The sequence below is a fragment of the Chamaea fasciata genome, unplaced genomic scaffold (genome assembly GCF_029207755.1).
Source record: "Chamaea fasciata isolate MVZ Bird 193981 ecotype frontalis unplaced genomic scaffold, bChaFas1.0.hap1 SCAF_6, whole genome shotgun sequence".
Taxonomy (NCBI): domain Eukaryota; kingdom Metazoa; phylum Chordata; class Aves; order Passeriformes; family Sylviidae; genus Chamaea; species Chamaea fasciata.
Genome location: NW_027094091.1, coordinates 41,204,570 through 41,231,689, shown reverse-complemented (window position 1 = coordinate 41,231,689; position 27,120 = coordinate 41,204,570). Strand labels below are relative to the sequence as shown.

Here is a 27,120-nt window from a genome sequence, read left to right as displayed (position 1 = left end):
GTTCAAGGATGGTATGTACCTCTTCCAATATGCTGAAGTACCTCCAGCGTTATTGCATCTAGTTTTGTTCTTCTGGGGATGCAAAAAAACATTACTTCAAGATTTTTGTTTGCCTTTCTGTATGGAAGTGTTTCTGTATTGAACCCATGACTGTAGTGGTTCTGTCAGTGTTGTGACTCCTAGCGTTACTTTTTATTTTCTGGTACATAGAATCCTGATTTCCTGGGCTAGTGTTTCTGGCTTTATTTTGCATTCCAGGAACTTACAGTGTTGAATTTTTGCAGTATTTCTTTGTTACACGGCATCTTGAGATGTCTATGTTGCAATACATAGAAGCCATTTTAAATCTTAAGTATCAACTGCCTTCAAAAATAAATGTGTTAGGAAAAATGTTCACTTGGCTTGTTCCTCTCTTCATATTGGTGATAAATTCAACAATGTAGACCTATTTAATTCTGAAGTTTCTTTATTTCTGCTTTTGTTTGTTTGGTGGGGCATTTCCTTCTTCTGTCCTTATAGTGCTAAAAGCAATTCGCCAAGACTAGTGTTGCTACTACTGGATTATTAAAAAGACTGTAAAAATAATTGTGCTGATTATTTAACAGTGACACATTGGTGGTTTCATAGCAAGTAATTTATGCCTTTAAATTTGTCTTATTTAGTAAATGTCCTTTGAAACATCCCGACGAAGCTAGCAATGTTCACATGGTTCACTTCAGATTGCTTAGCAACTTTGTTTTGTGCATTGCAATTGAAAAGTATTTGCTTTTGATCTAATTTTTTTCCCCCCTTCAAAAAAAAATCTGCCTTGTTTTTCTGTAGGGTTCTTTTTTCCTTCTTTCTTTTTTTCCAACTAGCTAAATCTACCACAAGTAGCTTTTTCAGGAACCCTAGTCCATCTCATTAGGGTTTCTGATTTCAAGGTTTGATTTTAAGAACTCCTTGCTCAGTGACTGATTCTACTTAGCAAACAGATCCATTGGTGATAGATGGAAAATGGAGTTTCCTGTTGGTTTTTCTGAATGCTTGAAGTTTTAGAACTCAAGACATCTCATCTCATTACAGAGCAGTTTTTTAACTGTGTATGACAGACCAAAGGAGAGACTATAATTTGACAGGCCAGGAAGAGATGTGCCTCACTAGTTGATATGCTGAAGGAGTGTTTTGACCAAAAACATCTCATACTGTTCAGATTTGTCCTATACATCCTTCCAGACTTTTAAGTCAAGGCAGATGTGCGCGTTTCAATTTATGTTGCTTCTGGGGTTTCTGTTAATTTCTCATTCTGTAATCCTTAGTGGTTTTATCTACATTTGATGAGTCCTTACTACCTGTGGTGAATCTCCAGTTCTCTTCCATTCAGTAGGCCAGGACTGACCAGTTCCCCAAGTGGTTTGGTAACTGTGGTGTGTAACGCTGTCAGGTTACACATGTCAAACTGGGAACATTCAAGAGTCCAGGTACAGGTTAAAGATGGAAGCATCTGTTTTAGCTTGTCTCGGGAGTGTTAATCAGTTGCCTCTCAGTGAAATTGACAACAGCACCTGATGGAACAGACATCAAGTCAGTCTAAGTGACAGAAAGCTCCTATTTAGAAGCTTCCAGTTGAAAGGATCAAAGTTAAATCTGCTCTCTCTTCTTGGGTGACCGACTGCAGCTCTGAGGCAAAGGAAGTAGGTTTACTGACCAGAAGATACTTGCTGAGCTATAATGGGTTGAAGCACTCTGGTTGTGATGGTGCTTTGGGTGCTGTCCTGATCTACCACCTTAAAGTTGGAGCAGTCCAGTGGTGTAGAAACAAGTTAGAGAGTCAGGGAGCTCAGAGGGTTGTAGAGAAGAGGAGCTGACTTTTTGCCTTATCTTTGGAACAAGTTTGGGCCAGAGTTAGAAGGTCCCCTCTTCTCTGGGATGAACTAACCTTAGGGCTTCTCCTTAGATTGAAGTGCTTCATCTAAATTTGTATTAGTAGACCTGTAGTTTTGAACCTGATACTGTAGCAGAAAATATGGGTTGTTGCCGCCCTTAGGAGGAATTCCAACGGAGGTTTTTTTAATTAGTTCTGTATTATGCTGTATTATGTTGGTAAGATCTGCTGGATATTTTAGGTGGCTGTTAAGGCTGTTTGTTTTTTACGTTGCACTGGCTATGTTCAACATGGTACTTGCTATTCCCATGGGTCTAGTCACTTGTTTCTAGATTACATTCAAGGTAGGGAGTTTAATCTCTAGAAGTCTGCACATGTTTAGTTCTGGTTATGTGGGTAAAGATTTCTTCTTGTTTAGCTGTCAGGACAGCTACATTTATGGACAGTTAAGATAACAGGCATTAGATTTTTTAAAGATTAGAAACCTGTTGACAGGATGTTTTCTATGATGGATGCTGAACTTTCAATATGCTTTTCATGATGTGTCAGTCCATTTTATCCTAAGTATTTGCTGAAGGAGCTTGTCAGAAAATGAGAAAATTAATTATTTTTTGGAATTTTATTTTCCTTTTGGACATCAGGTAAAATAAGATTACTTTGCTTTTTCCTGTATAATCTTCATGCAGGGAATGATTAATTAATATCATGGTCCATTTCTCTGGAAGAAAAAGTAAGAGATAGCAGTAAAGTACTCAGATTTTTTCCCTCCCTTTTCTGGATTACTGAGCACAAAAAATGGAAGTTCAATTTGGGGTAAAGTTTATAAGAAAAATACATTCCTATTGCCCTTTAGAGGGACATAATATGTGTTATATACGATGCGGATTTTTAATTTCCTGTAAAAACAGGAAGGAACATTTCAAGGAAAAACATGCTTACAAACAAATAAAACAATCTTGTCAAGATCTGAATTATTCATACATTGGATGAAAAATGAGTGATTTAAAGTTGCAAGTCTGAAAAAGAGCATGAATAATAGTAGTGCTATGTTGTTAAATAGCAAACGAGGGCATCAAAAGATACACAAACGGAACAGCCTTGTTTTGGTGTGCCTATACCTTTTTACAGGCAATGAAATAACAAGGATCACAAAATATTATGCAGCCCTCAGGAACAGGTTTACTGGATTTTTCATCAGAATCTCTATTCAACTGATGTAACTTGCTCTATCAGCTACTATAGGGCTGAATCCTGAAAGGTGCTGAGCCTGCCAGCTGTAGTTATTTAGAATTGCAAAAGGTCAGCAGCACTGTGATTCACAGGACTTATGCTAGCCTTCCCCCTGCATTTGACTGTAGTTCATCCCATTTGTTGCTCACCTAGGTAAGTAGGAAAAACAAAATAGATGGAACATATTTGATATTTTAAATTGAGGATAAACATTATTCAGAGTTAACACAGCTGAATTAAATAGTGAGTTTTCCTATTACTAAATTGCTATAGCTGATGTCAGGTAGAGGCTGTAGTTCTAAATCTGTGGTGATCTCAACTGGGTACCTGTGGACACAACTATTTTTGTCTTCTGTGTGTCTGGATTTCCTTCCCACACAGAATGGTGTTTTTGAAGGGATAGTCAGTGCTCTGTCACCCTCCCAAATATCAACAAGAGCTCTTGTCCAGACCAAGGGTGCTGTCCAGGGTTCCTGGATCTGCTGAACACAGCTACTCAAAACTTTCCTTGTTAAAAGCATACCATTTGCTTAGGTAGCAGTACTAGTAGCTCTGAATGGTTAATTTGGAATACATCAACTGCTTGGCCTTAAGAAACTATAGTACAAAAATATAGGAACTCTGACAATTTTCCAGATGGAAATTCTGTTGAACCATTGCTTGTTCTTCAAGGCAAATATTCTTCTGCAGATGATTTGAGAACATGATGTAAGAGAAATGTTGTTGAACAGAATAGTCTAGAGTGAAGGTCTGCATATGCACCCCTCCCTGTCCCTAAAATTATTCCTCCTGAGGTCCATTGTCTTTGAATCTTTAGCCATAGATCTTCCCACATAGGGAATGTCATGGAGCTTTTCTTATTTTGAGAAATGCTTAATTTTAATCACATCTAGTTCTAATTCATAATAAACTGTAATTACATTTTCAGAAGAAATAATTTCAATTAATTTATCAGCATTATGGTTGAGTTTTCTGATAAAATGGCAGGTAGCAGGTAGTTATTCCTCTAAAATATCACCTTGATGGTATTTCTTTCAAGCATTTATATTATTTTCACAAACATTTTAATATCAAGTGAAGCAAACCAAACCAAAATGTCTCTCTCCAGGAAATATGTAGGTGTATATCATCCTGGAGTGATGATAATCTACTGCATTTTAAGATTCAAGCAACACATAGAGCACAGAGTGGCTTTTTTGTTCACCCTTTGTGCATGGTCGAGAAAATGTGAACAAGAAGGATTTTTTTTTTCAATGGCAATTGAAGCTTATAATGTAGTGGTTTGTTTTTTCTTTAATTTCTAATTTCATGTTTTGAAACTTGGGAAGGTAATAATTTAGCAGAACCTTAACCTATAGTCATTTTGTGACAGAAAACTAGATTGTAACAGAGAAGAGAGAGAAGAGAGCTCTTTTTCTTGCAACCATTACCTTAGACTTCCTTCTTGTAGGCAGAAGTTGCAAGCGGTTGAGTTAAAAGTAGGTAGATGTGTCAGTTTAAAAAATTAATGAATGTGATGTATATTGTAAAGGAATTGAGGAGATCTATTGTAACTCTTGATGTGTTTTTGGAGTCCTTCAAAATAGAAGTTATTTTTAAAAGTGTAAGAGGAAACAAATAATTCAACTTGAAAATTTGTGAAGCCATTTTTTAGTGGCATGTAAAAGAATATTTGTTACAAAGCCATATGTCATGGTGATTAAAAATTCTTATTGCTTTATATGGTATAAAGTTTTAGTGAACAATGGTGTAGGATTATCTGCTTGGCATGAGTTACTTCAGCTTTAAATAAACTTTCTGAGTATTTGTTTTGCAACTTGCAAGTAGTCTTCTCTGACTTTGGTTAATGTGCTATAACTTGCTGTCGTCTAGTGGCCTTATATCCTTAGTTACCCCAGCTGTCCCAGCACTCCAGGTTTGGATCCATGCTGGTTAGGCAAAGACAGTGCCCAGCTGTGCCTTAGGGAGAGAGGAGTCCAGGTGTGGTTTGCAGTGGGCAATTTGATTTGGCCACCATGTTTCTAAGGGAAGGGTGATTGTCTGTTTGAATGGGAGTTTCCAGCCAGAGGCAGTGGGGATGGGGAGTGCATAGGGCCTGATCTTGTTTGCTGTGTCACTCTTGCATTCACTGTTTTGGGACATCAGGGACATGCCTGGCATATTTTAGGTGACTTCCAATCTGCCTTTCTGCTTTATGTCCTGCTCTTGTGATATTGCATATCCCCCCAGGAGAACAGATGATCTGTCAGAAGTCCATCCCAAGCAGGAATGAATGGGGCATGTGTTAGGAGTGCATCAGTTTGAAACTGTTCTTCACATAGGAGAACCAGAGGGGAAAACCTTGTCAGTGTGACAGAATTGAGGATAGGCTTGAGTTCACACCAGTGTTCCAGATTTCCTGTCATCCACTCTAGGAATTATGACTACAGAGGGCTGTCAGAAGTGTCTTTTTTACTGTTCTCCTTGTAAGACTTAGCCTTTCCCCTGGAATATTTCATAATAGCAACCAATATGCTTCTACATGCGTGTTTTTGGTAATACTAAAGATGGCTTCTTTTGTGCAAAAGAATGTACAAAACACAAAGCAAATATTACTGACTTGCTTTACATTTAGCTTATTACAATGAAATCTCCAGAGAAAGGTGCAACATTGCTTTCCTAGCAATATACTAAATTCTTTGACTCTGGTTGGAATGGTCTGTGGTTTCGTGTTGCATTAATTCTCAGGTTTGCTAGTTTCTAAAAAAAATTGACTAAAATGAAGAAGAAAAAAAATGCAGTTGCTGGGCTATCAAGAAAATTCTGTGCACTTTCCTGACAAAAGATTCTGAATGTACTGTGGTGTATCCTTCAGGGAAAGTGGGTGCAGTTTTTCCTATGCTTTTCTGGAATTCTTATGAATATTAACTTATAGCAATGCGTTAGAGTGGCATTACAAAGCCCAGAGCCTGTTTCAGATGCTCATGCTGCCAAGTTCAATCCATGTGTAAGTTATAGACATGATAGTTTTTCTAGGAGAAAAATACATTGCTATTTTAAGAGCACTCTTGTGTTGTTTGCTTTGCTGTGTTTTTCACCTCACGAAGCATTAACAGAAGTACAGAAGTGAAATGTTTCATATAAGAAATTGATTGTTTTACTGGGTCTAATTTAGTCCTGGATGTGAACAGCAGTGTTTGCATTATTCTGGAGGTCTATTTTAACTGTCACAGTGGTGTGTAATTCTAGTCTGGGATTTGATATTTCCCCTTAAGAAGAAACATAAATTGGATTGAAGAGTGGCTTTTTGCTACCAAGCTACACTTCGAGGGCTTTCTAGTATCAGTCCTTCATTTACAATAGCATTTGATAGGTTTCAAAAGGCCTTGCAATACTTTGAAGACTGACCCTTTTTTCAAACTGTAGGCAAGGATTCCACTTGGCTTTAAAAATGAACTGGTTTTAGAAATGGACTTGTCTTCAAGCCTCTGTGATTCTTGAGGGATTATTTTGTGGTTTTATTTTCTGTGTGTGTTTTTGGAGATTTTCTGCCATTAAATTATTCCTTTTAAATTATTTTCTGAAATACTTAGTTCACATTATGCTCAAGTTGAACAGAATATATATGCTCTGGAATAAATGGTTTAAATATCAATCCTTAGGGAATACAATGGAAAGGGAAATGCCTCTGCCGCTCAATTTGCAGCATAGCATGAAACAGTCAATTACAAAGGTGAAGATCCTGACTTCAAATACAAGCTATTATCAGTTAGATGTAAGTTGTGGATAATCATCTCCTATAAATCCCACCATTACAACCCATGCCATTGTAAATCAGTGTACAGAAGACTTGAAATCTGATTGTGAATCAGTGCTTTTTCTCAAATCCTACTATTAATTTCAGGTTATTTAATTTTCCTCAAGGGTATCATACTCTCATGCCGAAAGGAGTGTTGAATATGGTGATAGAGAGTAACAGTTCTTGAAATATTGCTTTTAAGCCTGATGTCTAATTATCTGTCAGTAGTTTGGGGGGATTTGAACTCCATAACCTTTTTATAAATTATTTGTTGCATCAGATGCTATAATATGAGATTGCTAATCTGAGATTACTTTGTTTAGGGTTCCAAAAGGCTGTGAGCAGGTACAGAAAGTGGTGGCTGGTAACTGTGGTGATAGAGCTCCTCAGCAGCTAACTAAAAACTACCTTGTACTGCAGAGCATCATCTGCATTTATTTGCATTATTAAGCATTGCACAGCTCTGTAGTGAGTGCCAGTTCTTGGCCCAAAAAGCCCAGAACTGAAGTATGCGAGGGGGACTGAAGAACTTTATTGCTCTTTTCACATACAGTGCAAAAGAGGGTCGGAGGGAGATTGAATTATTTACTCAAGGTCACAATGTTGTCTACAGCAGAGCTGGAAATGAGTCTAGATTTCCTAAGGGCTAGTGAGAAAGTAAGAATGCTGTTTGACAGAAAAATTCATTGTTTTGACATTTGTTTCCTTTGTAATGAGTGGGGGAAAACAATTGATCAGAAATTTCTTATGGGTGAGGAAAAAAAGACAAAGTTGAAGATTGGGAGAAATATGATAAGATAAAATAGGCAGGAAAAAGAGAAAGAAGCATGTCAGAGCATTTTTATGAAAGGGGGAAAATCAAAGTCATTTTTCCACTTTTCCACTGCATGATTTAGGTCCTTGAACTGATGTATTGTTTTAAATAAGTTCCAATTAGAGAACATTTGTCTTTTCTTTATGCCTGTGATCCAGAACTCTCTTTTAGAACTTAGACATTGTGACCTTTTTTTTTTTTTTTTTTTTTTTTTTTTTTTTTTTTTGGCATGAGAGGGAAAGGGAAATGAGGAAAAGATAGACTTTGGCAAAAAGTTTCAGTTGACAGAAAACGGATGTATTCCCAAAATGTTCCTGACTCCCTCCATTCAAGAATCTTAGGTCATCTCAGTCCTGTTCATTAGTGCATTACACTACTTTTGGATAAGAATCATTATATTCCAGAAGCTGCCTAAGTGCAGAATGAAAATTTAACTCTTCTGTGTCTTCTGTGTTGGAGAAGAGTCTCATTAAGATGCAGAAAATATGGAAAAAATTTCTTCAGATTTTTCAGACATATATGCTTTAAAGGAGTGCAAATTCATATACATATTCTATTTATTATTGCCATTTAACACTAAATGTCCAGGTGATGATACTAAAAGGGCTTACATTTGAATGATAGAGTTACTGTTTATTTTATAATTAATGGGAATAGTTCTTTATAATCCTTCCCTTGCTGACGTCAGTAACTTTCATCTTTTCCCGGTTTTACTGGTGGCTATACAGTAGTTATGAACATAAGGGAATACGTTTTAGCGATATGTTGCAATAACAAGATGCTGGTTCCATTTCTTATTATCTGCGAGGAACTCTGATTGTTTTAGGAATTTTCATGGTGTTCTTCCATAGACCTCTGACTAGGTTAGCATTAGTCTTTGATTGACCCAGTAAATTTTATACTACTAACCTTGACTAATGAATACAAAGGAGAAAGTCACAGATCTTAGCTTGTTCCTGTGTCAGCAACTTGTCAGTAGTAGAAGATTTATGTTCTCAAGTTTGTTACTTCAGCTACCAGGTTATGCTCACTCCAAAAGAAGGGGAGAAGGTTGGTTCCCTAAATGGTGAAATAATTCTTCCTGCTATTTGTTACTATTTTGTATCATTGGTGCTTATTGCAGAAAGCTTGATTAAACCTCATGCTCTGATCTTGGGGGAAACAGAATATTCTTTAGACAGTAGCATGTAGTTATTTATCAAACTGAGAGGGTCTTAAAGGACTAGAAACTTAAAATACAGTAATTCCTGCTAGTTCTAGTTACTTTTTTGGACTCAACAAACCAAATGTTAAACTTCCACCAATAATAATTCTGTCTTAGGGAAATTAACTTTTTCATCTTCCTTTTTAGAAAATGAAAAAGTTTCACAGGGATCAGAGCAGGCTGTAAAACAAGAAGAGTGTAATGAAGAGGACCAATCCTATCCACTATTTGTAGTTACTATTTGTAACTGGACTTGAATTAAATATGTCAAATCTGTGTTCCTGGGTACACATCACATCAGTAATACCCACTTCTGCTGCTGTACTTCTCTCATAAAGCTAAAAATATAATCCAAATAATCTTGACTCAGTGGTCACAATTCATCCTGTGATGTTGACATGTGAAAAAGGAACAGAAGGTGCACCTGTAAATCGCTTTAATCATCTATCTAAGTCACCTGTCATTGATTTCCTTTAGGTCTAAACAGGTCAGTTTCCCATATCTTTCAGAATATTTGGTCATGTTTTTCTTGGGATTTGTTTAATCTGTCCCTTTTACTTCAGACTCTGCTCTCAATCCTTTTCCTACATTTGAAGTGCCTCAATGGCCTGGAAACGTGTTGTTTTTATTTATCACATCGTTATTCTCTTCAAAGGATTGTTTGCCTCAAGTCTCATTTATGCTGATTTTCTGCTAGTTTATTTTCAGATGCCAGCAGGTATTTTGCAATAACAAGTACACATCTCTGTAGCTGGCTTTCCTTTTTATTTGGTCTGTCTAGAAAATGGAATGACTGAACATCTCAGACAGAAATTTCTCTCCAGAATATATTTCACTTTAAGGCCATATATTTGTATCTCTAAAATCATCTACCTAAAATCTTGGCACTGAAGAAACTAGTGGTTTGCCAAGAAGGTGATCTGTAGAAATGTTGCAGAGCTGCTGTGTGCATATTAATGGAATGTCAGACAGTGGAGCAGTGGATATTTCTGGGTTTTAGTACAATGTTGCTGCATTGGTGTCAGTTTTCTCAGTGTATCAGTGGCATTTCTATCTATAAGTGTGCTGCCCAAGTCCTTCTAGCATTTGATGCTGTTTCCTTACTGTCATTTTAATACCTTACTTTGACTTAAAGGATGATACAGTATTTATATTTTGGAAACCCCTGTTAAAAAACCATTATTCCAGACTAGTCATCATTCTCTCTTTCCTTCTGCCTAGTTTGTAATTTTCATAGACTCATTGCAGATTTATGCTGATGTAAATAAGAACACTGACATTTCTTTTGCCAGTTAAGAGGGTTGATGCTCTCAGTAGCTGCTCTACTGTTTCATAATGCTTGTATCTGACCTCATGGCCTCTTTTTGTGATCTGCATTTTGCTGTGGTTTGGAAAAAACTGTCATTTACTGCCAGCTCACAACCTGTGTGCTGGGATTTAAAGGGCTTTGATGGGTTCCTTTCTGAGACTGCCATATACTGGACTATAATTCAAGATGACTTCCGTAGGTCCTTTCAGTATTTAATACTCTTTCTTGGAATGTAGGCAATATACCAGAAGGTACCAAATTCACTGCAAGCCCTATCTTCCCAAAGGACCATTAAAAATATATTGCTTTTCTCCTCTTGACTGATGTGCCAGTATTTGGATTGAGCATTTAGGACCTTAAGTGAACCTGTTAGAAGGGATCTCATCACAGGCATTATCTCAGGCTTTACCAAAAGCCTTGCTTCTTTGGATCCTAATTCTATTTAGGCACATTTAGGATGTTTTTTCACTGAAGCCACTCAACCATGCCTCCACTCTTATAAGATGAGACTGAAATGTGCATCACGAGGATGGATCCCCACTAAAGGTTATATGGTTAGTTATAATAATGGTGGTTCACTACTGCAGTTACATTTGTAAATGAGTTGATTTTCCAAAGATAAATATTCCAGGTCTTTGAACACAAAAGGAAGTATTTTTCTTTTGCAAGAATTACCCCTAGGAGGGCTTCTGTTAATTTTAGTGATTTCTAAGGTGTTAGCCCTGTTGCTGGTTTCAGTGCTGCTTAAGAATCTAAAATAGCAGATTGTACTCATTTCTTTGTGCTCTCATTGCCCCCTCTTTGGTTTTTCATTTCCAGTGAATCTGCCAGTGTGACTTAATTGGGATCATCTAACAGTGCACAGTTTCAGGTACTTCCAAATGCCAGTTGCCAAGGAGTATAACCATTCAAGGGGCAAAGAATTGTCGGGCTGGGCAACATCAGGTGCTGAAACTGAGAGTGGTTGAGGTCGTGCCATATTGAATGAGACAGAAAATCAGTTTATGTAGGACTTTCGGCTGGGCACCTCTGAGTCTTGTCAGCAGTGACACAGCATTCTTTGTAGCTGTAGTACAGAAAGAGAAAAGGGACACCTTCAATGGTTAAGCTCTTTGGCATGGGAAAACAGCAAGGAATGTACAACAAAATAGCTGAATAAATTGCACTTTTCCAGTGATGATTTTGCAGTTGTTCTTTCTTGTCTTTGCCTTTACTTTTCACAGAAAATATATATTTTTTAATAATAGCTATTTGTCTCATCTGGCTCCCTCCTTCCATCTACAATTAACAATTTTGCCTTTCTTTTCTGGCTTTTCCTTCTTTACTTATTGAAAGTTGTATGAGGTCATTCAGTCTTGTGATAAACATTCTCATACTGTGGGGATAAGTATAAGGTTCATCTAAAGGTATAGGAAAAAATAAAAAAAGCAGACGTTTGTACTGTCTGCTGTGAGAACATTAAGGCACAAGTCGTCTTTGATCTACGTTGTGCTGTATTGATTGAACTTTTAGTCCACTAATTAATATTATAACTGTTTGGCCTTTAGTACATAGTCTTTGAAATCAAGTCTACTATTTCAGCTGTTTTTTTTTACTTAGAGCAAAGGCTTTGTTTCTTAAGGAATATTCCAGAGGAAGCATCCATGGTAGTTATACTGTCATAATCAAAAGTGTCATTAATTCTGGTACAGTTTGTGCTGGTAATATGTCTAGAAATAAAAGGGTTTAGATTTTTTTTTTTTTTATGTTTAAATGTAACCATTATTTGAAATATTTAAGAGGTGGGGTTTTTCCCCCACAAAATATCTCTGAAGTGTTACTGATGGTTTGAACATAAAAGTCCACCCTGTAAGATGAGTTGCTGATACTGTGCAGTAGCTGCAGCTTAGTGACTAGTGATGGTAGCATGGGTTGAATGACATTCCTTCTGCAATGATGGAAACTCTGAGACTGTCTACACATGGACACAGAGCTTGTGTTGCTCTTTGACCAGCAGTGAAACACTGGGGCATGAGGGATTTCTCCTAGAGTTTCTGTGGTAGGCAGCTTTTCTACCCCTGTGAAGAAGGAGACCTCACATTTTCCTGCACAGAGCCTTTCCGTATGTTACAATGGTACCTTGAATTAATCAGGTGCTATTTGCACAACGGTGAGTGAGCTTGGATTATTAAGCTTCTCATGTTTGATCTGTTTCCTTTTTCAGTAAATAGCAAAACTTCCAATGACTCCAATGAGAATAAGATTAAGCTGCTACTGTATTTCACGTGTTTGCATAATAAAATGGTAGTTCTTGCAAATATTTTCAATGGCAATTTCAGGCACTGAAACATCTGCTCTGCTCAGTGCAATTTTGAAATTGACTTTAGCTGCCCTCCGTGTTTCTTAGAGGATGAACTGAGACACTTGTAGTTTTCAAGGCAAGACATTTCACAGTACCCTCAAAAAACGATGCTCAATGAGAAGTAAAAAGAACTGGGGTGAATCGGGGAAAATGTCAGTACTCTTTTATGTAATGGATTCAGCCAGGTGATCAACAGTGTTTTTAGTGTGACTTAATATAAAGAGCAGCAAGAAAGTCTTTATATGTTTCAGCCTTTTCTGATTTATGCAGTATTAAAGGGTGCCAAACTGGCAGTGTTTGAATGCAGAAGCCTTCCTATCTATTTATGGTCCTTTAGGGGATGAAGTCTAATAATAAGCTCGGAGACTTCTTGAAACAGATTTCTTACAGTCAGGTGGAAAGCAAGGGAGAAAGACTACATTAATGGTGAGGATCAGAGGCAGAGCAGTTCTGTAATAACAACCTTGGACTGGGAAGAACCAGCATGCTAGAATTTTCAGGTTTGCCTCACTGACGGTTGGGCTAGAATAAATGAGATTTTGATTCCATGCTGATGGCTTTGTTTCAGAGGAAGTCAGGGAACCCATTTGCTGTTGGTCAGCCACTAGACATTTTTCTTTTAAATGCATCCTTGTTCTGTGGTTTATGTAACTATCAGTGAGTTTTAGATTAGGCTTTGTTCTCCAGGGGGAAATGTTTTTAAACAGTAGTCAATGTAATTAAGTGTTTTGCAGGTGTTATGCACAATTTCTATTTACTTGTTGTAGTAAACCTTATGTAAATTTATAGTACAGAAGTGACACTGAATATGGGATTAGAAGAGCTGAGTTCTGCTTTGTTGCATGGGTCATGAATTCAAGTGAAAGCATACACACCTGTGTTTTAGTGGTGCCTGGCCACCTAGGAGGAGCCATATGGCTGCAGAAGTGTTAGGGAACAAACTAGGTGGCATGCCACAGCTGAGAGCTAGGCTTGCCTTTCACTTCACTGCTTTGTATGGCATATGCTGCAAAATGCTGTATTTTGTTGCATTGCAATGCTGATCAGGTGTATTTATAGAAGCTGTTTTAAAAGCCTGAAGCATTAGAATGCTGTATGAGCAAAAACTAATTATTCTGGGCAAACAGTGTGAAGTACTAGATTACCCTGAACAAAGTTACCATGATGGAGGCTACATTTCAGTTAAATGCAGGAACTGTGACTTAGAAAGACAAATAACATTTTTAGTCATCATCATTCTGAGTAATCTAAATGTTGTTTCTTGGTCAAACTATGGAAAAATGCTAAACCAGCCAAGCATACAGCCCCCCTGAGCGTATCACCCAAAATTTGAAACAGCTACTGAGTATCAAGTGGGGGAAACACTAAAAAGCATGTTCTCTGCTTCGTTATTAAGATAGATCAAAAAATATTAGCTGTTTCACTCGAACTTCAGTAATTGATGAAGTTGTTTCTTAGCTATGAAAATTGTGGTCTGATTTTCCAAAAGTAATGGAGAGTGTCAGAGCTGTCACAGAAATTTTTTTTACCTGTAGGAGCTCAATTGGGTTTTATAACTCTGAAGTCTAATTATTCAATACTGGACTACTCTCCCTGCAGTGCACAGCAACCACGCCAGCTGGCTAGTGCTAGAAATTTTAAGCAGCCACTTGTAAGTATAACATACCAGTCTACAAGATCTACAGCATGATTTACTGTATTTTGTCAATGCCTGGTGTTCACTGCATGAAACAGACACCCAAATCATGACACTTGTTTGAAAGTCATGAGTTTTTAAAAATAACAGAAGAGAAGAGAGGTGATATTTCTTTGGGAAGTGACACATTTAGCATTTTTTTTCAGAGAATTAGGACATCAAACAAACCACCAAGCCCGGTGCTAATGATAGGGCTATACAAGATGTCAACATAGGTAGAGAGTTTTTAATTTTTTATTTATGGGGGCTGGTGCAACCTGAACATATGTGACTATGAAAAATCAAGTACCTCTTTAGAACAGGGAGTTAAAGAAGACTTGAAGCTTAATATTTCTGTTTTTGGTGTAAACCTCTTTTTAGCAAGTTGTCAGTGAAAACCTGAAATATTCAGGGGACACTAAATTTATGCAGCCTAGTATAACCAGTTCTAGTGCTATCCCATCATATCAAATTTTACTTATGTTCAATGCATGGATGTCTCCTTCTGAATAATTCAGTTTGGATTAAGAGTAGAATATTTCAAGGAAGTTTCCTGAACAGCCCTGGCTCTGCTGCTTGTTTTGTATTCTGGAGTGGTTTAGTAACATGTTCTTTTTGAATTAACTGAAGGATGTGTTTCTGGAATTCCACCAATGCAATCAAACTGCTAGTGGACATTTAGTCCACAGGGATAACCTAAAGTCAGCCCAAGGTAAAACCTCTGAAACCAATACATTCAATCTTCAATAGCAACTCTCCATTCTGCACATGTGCTCTGAAGGCAGTGCACTGCTTGCTACCAAAGTCACAGTTAAAGGCCCAGTATGAATGAGCAGAGTGCAGTGTGTGCTGTGAGTAGGTCTCCAAGTGGCTGGAGCATTCATAGGTCCTCAGTCTGGCCTTTTGATGTGCAGTGCAGGTAGTCATATTTTCTTTCTAGTGTCAGTAATCAATTTCTAGAGAGCTTATTGCCAGCTGCTTGAAGTTCATGTGTCTCCTCCTTGAACTGACAATTTCTGGAAGGACTCTATATTATTTTTTTTTTCTTATATTTGATACAAAGGAGAAGTGGATTTTCATTTCTGTGATGTCAATGTGCCTGGTAAAGACCATTTTTTTACTTAATATGTGCCAAGAAGCTCTTAATAAACAAGGTCAATTTGAGATAACTGTTTACAAGGGAGGCTGAAAAGTTTATTTGGTTTACTAGAGGAGACATAGTAAATAGTGTTGGTAAATATTTTATTGATTATTTGTCTCAGGTATATTATGGTAAATTTTTAAAGCATAAGAACACGGGGTGAAAAGCTCATTTTCCAAAAACGAGTTACTGATCTTATATGCACATTATAGAATTTCCTGACATTAAGATATGCTTTGCTCAGCTAAAGAAAGAAGTATGATTTGAAAGTGTAAGGCCATAAGATGTATTTTGTTTTGTGGAGATATTTGTTTGTACATTTTGGGACAGGGGTAGCTTGTTGTTGTTTTGGGTTTTTTTAAAGTGGTGACTTGGGCTCACCACTGAAATGGCAGTGAGGCTGGGTGAATGGGATATTCTTATAAAGCCAAATCTAGTAATCCTGTTAGCCTCTGCAAAATGTATATTTAGAACATACATAATTCATACATAAAAATAGAGAGAACATACGTAATGTAGCAGGACATTTGCAATAGAGAACTTAAAGGCCCAGCTAATGTGACTCTCTGACACTATTTCAGTGCTGAGTGGGAATGTTTTTTCATGCTGTTTAAGGCATTGCACGAGTTTCCTCTAGAAATTTTATTTTTAGTTTGTTGTAGTGTACATGCACGTCTATACATAGCGTGCAGTACAATGCAGGTGGTCAAATTCTCTTAGGTAATATAGGCCAAAACATAGAGGTTAAACAGTGTAAAACTGTTAAAATAATTAATAAATTAATTAATTTATTAATTTTATAAAATAATTAATAATTAATTAACAAAACATTAAAATAATTAGCCCCGTTTCTGTGAGATCTGAACAGAGGCAGATAAAATCTGGAAGAATAATCTCAGTCACAGTGAAGCATAAGGATGAATCATTGCCTTGTTGAAGTTAGCTATGTTAAAGTTAACTAGTGTTAACTGGTAATGATGTGCCGTATCACATCTTGGCAAGTTTCGTTAATGACCTAGTCAGCCAACCCTAAATAAAACAAAAAAAAGTTTGAAACTTTTAATGCATTTTGAAATGCATCAAGTTATTGAATATTAAAGCAGTTGACAAAGGAGAGGCAAGGAATGTTCTTAATGTGTTTGGAATACATGCTCATTTTATTTTATCATTTTAAAGCTCTCCTTGCTGCTTTATTATTGAATAAGTTCTTTTCTTAATTCAATAAGCCATATAATCAGGACAAACAGCTGTTCACTAAAGTGACCTAATTAAGAGTATCTTACTGCTTTTCTGATTTGTATTACTAATAATGTTTATTAAATGCTCTTTGAAAGCTTCCTAAATAAATGATGTTTCTCTTACTTCTGCAGTCATTGAAAAATAGGGCACACAGATAGCAAGGTGTGTGATGTGAGAACTGGACCATTTCTAAATACAAATAAAGCCTGACAAACTAGGTTAACAGCTGGTTATCCCAATGAGTATCATAAATCTGCAAGATGTTGCAGGAATTTAGACTGTGGCTGGAAGTACTGCTAAAATGTCACCAGAAGACCCACATGAAGCCATCCTTTGCCGTAGGTCGGTGGTTTACTCTGGAACAATGCTGGGTGGGAGTTGTTATAGGTGGCAGAGATCCATCATTATTCCTATGAGGAGTAGAAGCTGTTAGACCTGTGACAGCATAGGAAATTGTCTTTATTACTGTTGCATTTAGTCATGAGTCTGTGTGAGATATTCCTCTCAGCAGAGTTATGCCAAAGTTTTTAGTTAGATAATTTACTTGCAAATCAGGTTCAGCTGTCTGGAGGGAGGGGAGCTTAGGCTGGGTATGGCAGGCTGTAGTACAGCTGTGTGCTGCAGTGCTGGCCATGCTGGAGTGACCAAGTGTAGGCTGGCCTGTGCAGGGTGAAGAAAATATGCTCCCAGCTGCATCATTTCAGACAGAGATATGAAAGCAATAAAAAGGATTAAACATTTGACTTTCTCAGAATAAGATGTATGGCAGGTCACCGGTGACCAATTGGAAAATCACAGTTTATTCCTTTAAAAATGTAATATGGAGCCTTCTTCAGAAGGAATAAATCACTTTCATATCTTCCGCTGCACTTTCTCCGCCTCATGAAATCCTCTTTATTCCTTACAGCAGTTTCCTTAAGATTTGTTCCAGATTTTTTTATTATTATTATTATTATTATCCTTACGAGGGAACCTCAGAATCTTTCCTTGTAGCTATTCCCATCCTTCTAATAGAGAACCAATGTGCTGGTTTCAACCATGTTTCCTTTTAGATGGTGTTAGACAATATGTTCAGGAGTGATGGTTGGTCCTTCTAGCTCACTTAAAGAAAAACAGGTTGATAAATTGAATCCCAATCTGTCAACGTTTTAACAAAAAGTACTTTTACCTACCAAGTTAATTTTATCTCTTTCCAGATCCTCTTGCAATTTTTCAAAGATAGTTTTACACAATGACATTTTCTTGGGAACTGGAAAATGATTAGTTTAATGAAATGTAGAAATGGGATGCTTCCAGCAATGCTGATTAAAGGGAAGAGGAGAGGAGATGATGAGTATTCTGTTGTATATAACATTTTTGGTTTGAAAATATGTGTGAAAATGGTTATGCTAAAAATGGAGAATTACATTTTTAGTTGGGATAAATTATATTTGCTCTGTTAAATTCAGTAGAGTTATGCTGATTGAACAAAATGAGCCCGGCCCTGAAATAGATGACTTCTCCATGACTTGCACTGTAGCTCCAAAAAGGCAGTAGCCACTTCTTAGATTTGATTATTTGCTTCTATATCTAGGAGGTAATACTTTGTTGAACACTCTAAATTTTGTGTTACTACAAAGTTGTAATTGCTGGGAAAGGTAGAAACACTGTCAGAAAGGCATATTTGCAAGGTGAGTTCTTAGATCTGAAAGAAATAAATGAATTTAAAGTTTGTGTAATCAAATGGAGACAGAATGGTTTTTATTTGGGGTGGCAGGAGTAGACAAAGAAGTGAGGCAGGGGAGAGAAGCTTCCTGAAGAATATCTGGAGTTTGGAGACAAGGCAAAGTAATATTTCTGTTATTTAATAGAGTTCCAAGGTCTCTATATTTGGGGTTCAGGAAACACTATATCTCCTTCAGCTGGAGAAAATGGAGATTTGGACAAATGCACTAGGATTCTAACAGTGAAGAATTGTGTAAGAATTTTTTGGAATATGAACTCTTTTTTTTCCTTTCATGAGAAGAATTGCATTTTAATTTTATTCCAGGGATCTTATTTGATTTGTGAAAACATAATAGTTTTAACATGATTCTTTCCAACGGTGTTTGTAATGATTTCTTTTGCGTCATGGTAATTGTCCTAGCAATGAAAATGATTTTCAAATGCTTTACAGTGCACAGCCAAACAATATGTAATTGAACGCAACTGTCATTGAGACAGACTGTTTTTCTGACCTGTTGTTTCATTGTGAACATGATGTTTATTTACCACCTTCATTATTGCAGCATTAGCATATAGAGAAGCTGTGCCTATCATCATGTACTTTCCTAACAGATGGCTACTAAGTTCTCGAAGGTTTTTTTGTGCTGCTTAAAATATCCCATATTGGCACAAAGTTTCCTTCCTCAGTGTGAAGTATGATTGACCGGTTGAAATAGATTAATCTGCCTCTCCTGGCTTTTGAGCTTGTTTTGTACTGCAGCAAACCAGGTTTTGAGTCTAATTTTACAAAATTATCAAAGCTGCTTTTGCTAATAACAAGGTGTGGAAAGTTCCATTCAGTTGCATAATCTCTGAGCAAACAGTTCAGGTTGTAGCAACAACTGAAGACGGCATTTCTGCCAGGAAAGATGCAAAAAAAAAAAAAAAAAAAATCCTTTGCATCTGCTCCGCCATAGATGTCATCTACAGACATTCCAGTCTTGGGATTTAAATTCTTCCTTTTCCAGTCTCTGAGAGTGTGAGGATTTCCCTAGCCAGCTCTGTGAAAAACTGAGTCCCCTCTGTTCTGACACAGACCGATGGCTTGCCAGCCCACTGTCTGGTGCTGTAAGTCACGTTTTGTGCATTAATGCAGAGTGTGCAGGTGAGGAGGTTCATTACTGAGCTATTTATGAGCTCCTCATCGTTCTTTGTGTGTGAGCTCGATATTCAATGATCACCTTTCCCAAAGAGGTCTGGTTTGTTTTGGAGTTTTTTTAGCCATAAGATACGTGTGTGAACAATCTACAAAGAGGAAAATACACACTTTAGGTCAGTATTGAATGGCTGTAATTTTGGGCAGATTTTCTTAAATGCTTAAAATAAGATAAAACTCCACATTTATTAGGGCTGGAATTAAAACTTGCAGAGATAAAAGGGAAGGTCTTTTCAGTGTAATTCAGTGTTTTGTTATCCAGAGTATAGCTTATTTTTAGTTCTGATTGCCATTGAGTTTTTTAATTGGCATTGATTGCCTCTCAGCTTTGGTAAAGGGTATCTTGGAATTCTAAAATGCTAGCCTTTGTTTGGTTTCTGTGCCCTATGCTTTCTTGAGTACCACCATGAAGCTTTGGTCTGTTGTCTTTCAGTTATTATGCTCTTCTTTGAGCCTTGGGGAACTGTTTTCTTCCCAATTTCAGTTAGCCTACCATGGCCTTTAGAAAAAAGTATTTCTATCTTAGGTTGTTCTGCTTAAAACATACTTTTTTGTGGTTCTAAAAATCCCTCTGGATGGACTTGGGTGATTCCTTATGCCTTATTCAGTCTTCCTGAGGGGTAGCTTATATCTGGGAGGTAATTGTAGAATCAGAATGGGTAAAATAGAGCATGCGGACTATATCTATAATATTAACTGAAAAAAAATGAGTCTAGGAAAGTGTATGCAATATGCTGCCTGCTGTGCTGCAGTTTTTGTCATGGCTTTGGAAGCAATCCATACTGGTTTTTATTTTCACAATGGTTTTCTGATAGAATTCACATATGATTGAAACTGTTTCTTTTCTGTGTGGTTCCTGCTTATTTTTTGTTCCATCTACTGTTCCTTTCCACTGTCTGCTTATTCATAACGTGGTCTTTCAGAAGCTGAAATGATTGTGTAAACTGGGCATTCAGTTTCTACGTCTTGTTCCTGGCTTCTTCTGACTCATCTATCAACTTTTCAAACCAATGAGTGTTTCCTTTGTGTTTCGGGCTCTTTTGGAGAGGCAATGCTTGACTCTTTTTCATACTTATGCTATAGTTTCTTTCTCACAGAAGTAAAAGAATGATTATTCCATTGTGTGTGATTAAATAATTGCACTGAATACTTATTCCCATATGCTAATATTAAAACAGTTTTGTTAGCACTAATGATAAACCAAGGTATTACAATAACATAATATATAAAGCTGTATTAATACTGGACAGCATTTGAAATCTAAGTACTGAATGGCAAATACTTTCTCATTTTAAATTTTCATCTTTGGACAGAAACCAAGTGTCAAAATTCTCATAAATAAAAATTCAGAACTATGTCAAGAGTCATGATACCAGTGTTTGGAAATTTACCTGTAACCAGGTACTATTAGACATTTGTTTTAGTAAGTATTTAGCACTTTGCTAATTTTCTTTTTCCAATTTAATTGTCTCTGAATGTAAATAATTATTAGGTTCATTGCTTTCCCTTTGGAGAATACTGAAGGAAGAAAATCTTGGCTTAGGAGGACTTAATCAGGGAGAGTTTCTAAGCATATGTATTCAAATCCAACTGTTTCTGTGTGATTTAATGATTCAGTTCTTCAGTAATGCAAACAAACTATCATTCCTTCACTGGAGTCACTTCATTGTGTAAAGCTTAGCACATTTGTAATATGTTTGTATTTGGAATTTACAAGTGAACTCTTCAGCTGGCACTTCCTGAGCTTTGGGTTTCGGATGATATGCATCACAGAAATATGCTCTACATGATGTGAGGCAAAGAGTGTATAGTGCTGTATTTCTTTGTTTCTGAAGAACCAGTTATGACCACAGTGGTAAATGTCAGGTTATCCTGCTTACAGAGTTCATTGACAAAACAGAGCACTGAATTGGAGAAAGTGGGAAAGAGAGAAAGGTATGAATGCATTGTGGCAAAAAGGAGTTCTAAGAAGAAGCAGATGTAGTTAACAATGGAAGAGTTAATAATGGAGCAAGAAGTTTTGGATGCCCTCTGAATGGACACCTATTTCTCATTGCAGGCTTAAGCAAAATTTTGCTGTTGAACAAATCTGACCCCTAGTTTTTGGAATAAAAGTCTAGGGGACGTTTTTAGTGCTCTGGAAGTAATAGGCAAGCTAGGTTTGTGCCTGGCAATGTTTGTAGAACAAGTCAAATATAAAATACTTAAACCTTTACTGTAACAAAACCTTCTGGTAATTGTTCCTTCTCAAGAATCTTTATTTAGCCTGTTTCTTGAAATTCACAGTTATTTGCCATTCTAGGAGAATCTCTTTAGAAAAGTGACCACAAAATGAGCTTACTATATTCTTTCCCTTTTGTTGCTAAGTAAGCCATAGACTATTTCTAGAAAGGACCCCAATTCATATAGGGGAGCTTGAAAGGAATGAATCCTGGCAGTTGGTTTTAATGTCATTAATGAATTAGATCTTTCATATTTCAATGGCTTATGAGTCCTAATCATCATGACTTTTTTTTTACTCTAATAATTGTGAACAGCTTGTGATTCACCGTTATAAAACTAATGTCTTCCAGCAATAGCAACATGACTGTAGATGTAGTCTGAGGTGGGAATCCTGCCAAAAAGAATTGCAGTTTCTGCATTATCCGCTGGCTCACCATTATATTTGGAAATACTGTCCCCTCTTTTTCCTTCTGCTCCTAAAAGACAGAAAAAAACTCCATAAGAATGGCAAGAATTTGTCTTTAGACAAAGTCTAAATGCTTATTTGTAGCATGTTTTTATTACATAGCATAGGTGCCTGCCCACTTACCTTTAGTGGAATTTCACAGAGAAAAGCACAACACTGAGGTTCTTCTGTGTGACATTGTGATACTGATCACTGCTGATGAAAATTTATTTTTACCTGGATTATAATTGATCCTGATTTTTCTGGTTGACCCAGATGTGAGTTACATCCATACTTGAAGATTTGTGTTAGAAGGATTTTCTTTTACATTAAGGGAGCCCTGGTTGAATTAAATGAGACATTGTATCTGTTTGGCAGGTTTCATAATAATTTTTAAAATATAAAATGTTTTTGTTTTACCATATTATTTGTTGGGATTGTTTATCCGTGTGTGTGTGTGTGTAATTCAGCTTTTAAACTGCAGCTCTTCTAGGTACTTAGAACTGCAGTGACATGACTTTTCCAGCTGGAGGTGATGCTTTTTACTTGTCTTTCACTTTGTGCGAGAGATCAAAATTCCACTTTTGCCAGCCTTCCTCAGAAGAAGACACTTGTATGTAAGGACTGATGATTTATCAGGGGTAGAGACTGTTAAACAAAGAGTTGTTCACTGTGTTAATCCAAGAGTGCTGTATTTAAGTAAGTTGTGATGAGAGGTGGTATGCATTTGTGCCTTTTCAGGGAGGATGTTCAGTTTGAAAGAGTAGCAGTTGTCTTCTGAAGAGTAGAGTGGGTGCATGTCTGTGTCACTGGAGAGGTACAGTGGAGCACAGGCCAGTGGAATTGACAGGTCAGTCCTGTGGGTGGAAGGTGGAATAACTCCTTTTATCCTGTCATGGGTTAACCCTAGCAGCTGCAAAGCACTCACAGCCACTCACTCTCCCCTCTGTCCCCAGCATACAAAGAAGAAGAAAGGAAGAGCAAAAGTGAGAAAACTCATGGGTCAAGGTAAAGGTCTCCAGTGTCAGGAAGGTGAGGAGAGGATGGGTGGTGATTCTGAAAAGGCATCACCTATTTGGTTTTCGAATTTTCTGGTTATTAGCTGCTCTAGGGAACATTATTCCATCTAAAGAGTTGCCTAAACTCTCTAACTGGTGATGGAAGAAAAGCAGCGTGACAGGAGAAGTGCATCCCAGGTGTTGGCAGTAGTGACACAAAGCATTTTTATTTTTCGGTGGTCCTTTGATGAGACTGTTGTTGTCTCTGTCACCTTATATGCAGTATTAAAATGGTTTAATACAGAAGGTCAGGGTAGTGTACAAGTAACAGTCTTTGCAAGGTTCTCATCCAGGAATCCAGAGGTAAACTGATGCTCTATTTTTATGTGCATTTTTGAAGGTGAGTTATGAGGCATTAATGCCTTTATTGTAGCAAGTTCAGACAGTATTTGGCTTCACTGCAGATGGGAGACAATCATTCATGACTGTGGGGGGGTGGGTTAGTGGGTTGGTTTGGCCTCAGCGAGAGCATAATGACGTGGAATAGAACAAGGAGTTCCAGTAACTTAAACAGTAAAGCTATTCAGAAAATTCACAGCCTTTTTCAGAAATCTTTGTTCAACATGACACAGCTGCCCAGAGACAGGGCTCCGATGGGAATATGCTGCCACACAGGTGTCGGGCTGGAGGGTGGAGCCTGCTCTGACCAGTACTGACCAGCAGCAGGGAGCACTCCTGTGGGAGGTGTGCCTGGGTAGGGGAACTCCTCTGTGCTCAGTGGCAGAGTTCTGGGAGGTAAGTGGGTTGAGGAGTAGCAGGGAGAGCAAGAGAGAGAGAGACTAAAAGCTATCTGCTTTCCCTGACACAGGCTGGACAGTCAGACTGGATACATGACACAGGATACATTCCTCTTTCTGCCTGGGTGAACACAGTGACTTAAGGGGTAGGGGGCAGTGGTGATGAGTTCCTACCTGGTGCAGCTGGTGTGTCTCCTCTGTGACTGCCCCACCTTCACAGGTGCCCTCCCATAACAGGTATGAGGCTCTGCAAGTGAAACTGAACAACAAGGACAGTGGTTCATCCAGCATGGAGGTGTTGCTGAGGTTGGTCTACTCTCTGCATCAAAGCTTCCATAAAGAAAAAAGAAGGGTCATTTCCACAGGAGAGTCCCCTCTGAAGGGAACAGAAGGCACCTTATGCCAGCCATAAGGCATAAGGTGCCCTGCTTCCTTGGGGCTTGGGTTTAAGACATTAAGAGAAAGCTGCCCTGAATATACTGCCCTGAATACTGCCTTTGATTGATTATCCTTGATTGATTTTTTTCATGTAGGCAGTAATGAAGTTGCAACAAGAAGTCTGAGCAAGTTCCTGAAGACTGTCCCAAGTCCCTGAAATCTCTCTAAGAGCAACCAAGAGACTTCAGGTACTCGGGACAACTGGTTGAGGGATCAGGAGTGCAAGTGGCATTTTCCTCTATCCTTCCAGGTGCAGAAAAGATGAGGGAAGAAACAGAAGCAAACAGCAAGCCAATCAATACCTGGCTCTAAGCCTGGTGTCATCTGTAGAATTTTGATTTTTAGGGGTTTTTTTTGGTCATGGGTCAGTTGACTTGACATCGAGTCTGCTAGGACCATGGAGGTCCCGTTGTCTGGAAATTAGCACAGGTGACACTCATCTACAAGAGCTGGAAGGATAACCTGGCCTGTCTGCCTTGGTGCTGAGGAAGGTCATCTTAAATGCTGTCACTAGGCACATGCAGGTCGAACAGGTGATCAGGCCCAGCCAGCACAGGTTTGTGAAAGGCAGGTTCTGCTCATGCAGCCTGATCTCCTTCTATGGCAAGACAACCTGCTTGGTGGATGAGGGAAAGGCTGTGAGTCTTGTCTACCCGGCTTTAGTAAAGCCTTTGACACCATTTTCCACAGCATTCTCCTGGAGAAACTGACTGCTTATGGCTTGGAGGAGTAAAAAGCTTGCTGGATGGTGAGCCTAGAGAGCAGTGATGAGTGGAGTTGCATCCAGCTGGCAGCCAGTCACAAGTGGTGTCTCTCAGGACACAGTCTTGGGGCCAGCCTGTTTGATGTATTTATCAACCGTCGGGACGAAGGGATCAAGTGCACTCTCAGTCAGTTTGCAGAGGACACCAAGCTGGGTGGTGTGTTGATCTGCTGGAGGGCTGGAAGGCTCCACAGAGGGGTCTGGACAGGCTGGATTAATGGGCCAAGGCCTTTTATATGAAGTTCAACAAGTCCAAATGCCAGGTCCTGTGCTTGGATCACAACAGCCCCATGTAGCACTACAGGCTGGGGGAAGAGCAGCTGGCAAGCTGCTCTGTGGAAAAGGACCTGGGGGTGATGATCAACAGCCAGCTGAACATGAGCCAGCTCATGCCCAGGTGGCCAAGAAGGCCAGTGGCATCCTGACCTGTATCAGGAATAGAATGGCCAGCAGGAACAGGGCAGTGATTGTCCCCCTGTACTCGGCACTGGTGAGGCCTCATCTCAAATCCTGTGTCCAGTTCTGAGCCCCTCAATACAGGAAGGACACTGAGGTGCTGGAGCATGTCCAGAGAAGGGAAACGGAGCTGGGGAAGGGTCTGAAGCACAAGTCTTGTGAGGACAGATTGGGGGAGCGGGGGATATTTAGTGTGGAGCAAAGGAAGCTCGGGGGAGACCTTATCACTCTCTACAATTGCCTGGAAGGAGGGCATAGCAATGTGGAAGTTGGTCTCCTCTCAGATAACAAGCAATAGAAGAGGAAATGGCCTCAGTATAGAGGACGTTTAGACTGGATATTGGGAAAAATTTCTTCTTGGGAGGGATTGGCAGGCATTGGAACAATTATCTCAGGAAGCTGTTGAGTAACTATCATGGATGTCTTTAAAAGATGTTGAGATATGACACATGGGGACATGGTTTAGCGATGGACTTTGCGGTGCCGAGTTAATGTTGAACTCTGATCTTCCACTCAAAACAATTTTATGATTCTGTAATGATTTGTAGTTAGAATGGAAAAGGTTTGACCATCTTGTACTCTAGCCCTGTAAAACCTGCAGCATCCTTTTATAAAGAGGTGTTACTCATCAAGATTTTTAATCAGTTGTATTTTCTCACCTGAGGCGAAATTCTGACCTAATTAAAGTTAATGGGTGAAAACTTAAAACTGGCAGACTCAGAATTTCACTCATCCTGTTTAGATGCTTTTAATTGGAGTATAGGAATAATTAGGGCATGAGAGGTGAGTGGTAGCATAGATACACAGGCAAAGCTATGAAAAGAAGATAGCAATGAGTAGTAACAGGCATAAAGGGATAATATTTCTTTTAAAAAAAGAAATACAATTTTAAAAATAAAGATAAAATAAATCTGAAAGATAAAAATATATTATTAGTTCAAATCTATGAAATTCTAAAAATAAACCAACTTATTTTTGCCCTTACATGAATTATATTCAAGGATTAGTGCACTAAATGGCTGGGCAAAATTAGCATCAATTACACGGTGATTTCTATCTATAAGCAGGTCAGGTGTCTCTAGAAGGATGTGTCTTGTTCAAGGTGACTCTGCAAACCAAAGAATGCATAAGTGATAAGTGTGAATTAATCAGAGATTAATATTTCCTTATTGTACCCTGAGTTTAGAATTTAGGCACTAGCAGACCCTGCAGTCTCAAAGAAAAGAACACCCCAGAAGAACCAGCTCTTTTCCACAGGCTGTCTTAGTCAGTCGCATTCATCAATTGGCTTGAATTGTTTCCACTGATAAAAAGTGAATGATCAGCATGTTATTTACACCTATGAGGTTATTCTTCCTGCAACATAACCTCAAGTGTCATCCAGAAGGACCAGCTTTTGCTGAGTCCTATAAACCAGGAATTGAAATAATGCTTTGATACAGGAGGGTTTTAAAGCAAACGGACTTCTTACTGCTCTTGATGGATTTGGGTTTAGTTTTGGCTTTG

General features: G+C 38.2%; 1 protein-coding gene across 7 annotated transcripts in view; it reads left to right on the top strand.

Moving 5' to 3' along the window:
- GRIA2 (glutamate ionotropic receptor AMPA type subunit 2) overlaps nucleotides 1–27,120 on the top strand; it is an 87,461-nt gene that overhangs the window by 11,253 nt on the left and 49,088 nt on the right. The gene's annotated exons all lie outside the window — the stretch shown is intronic.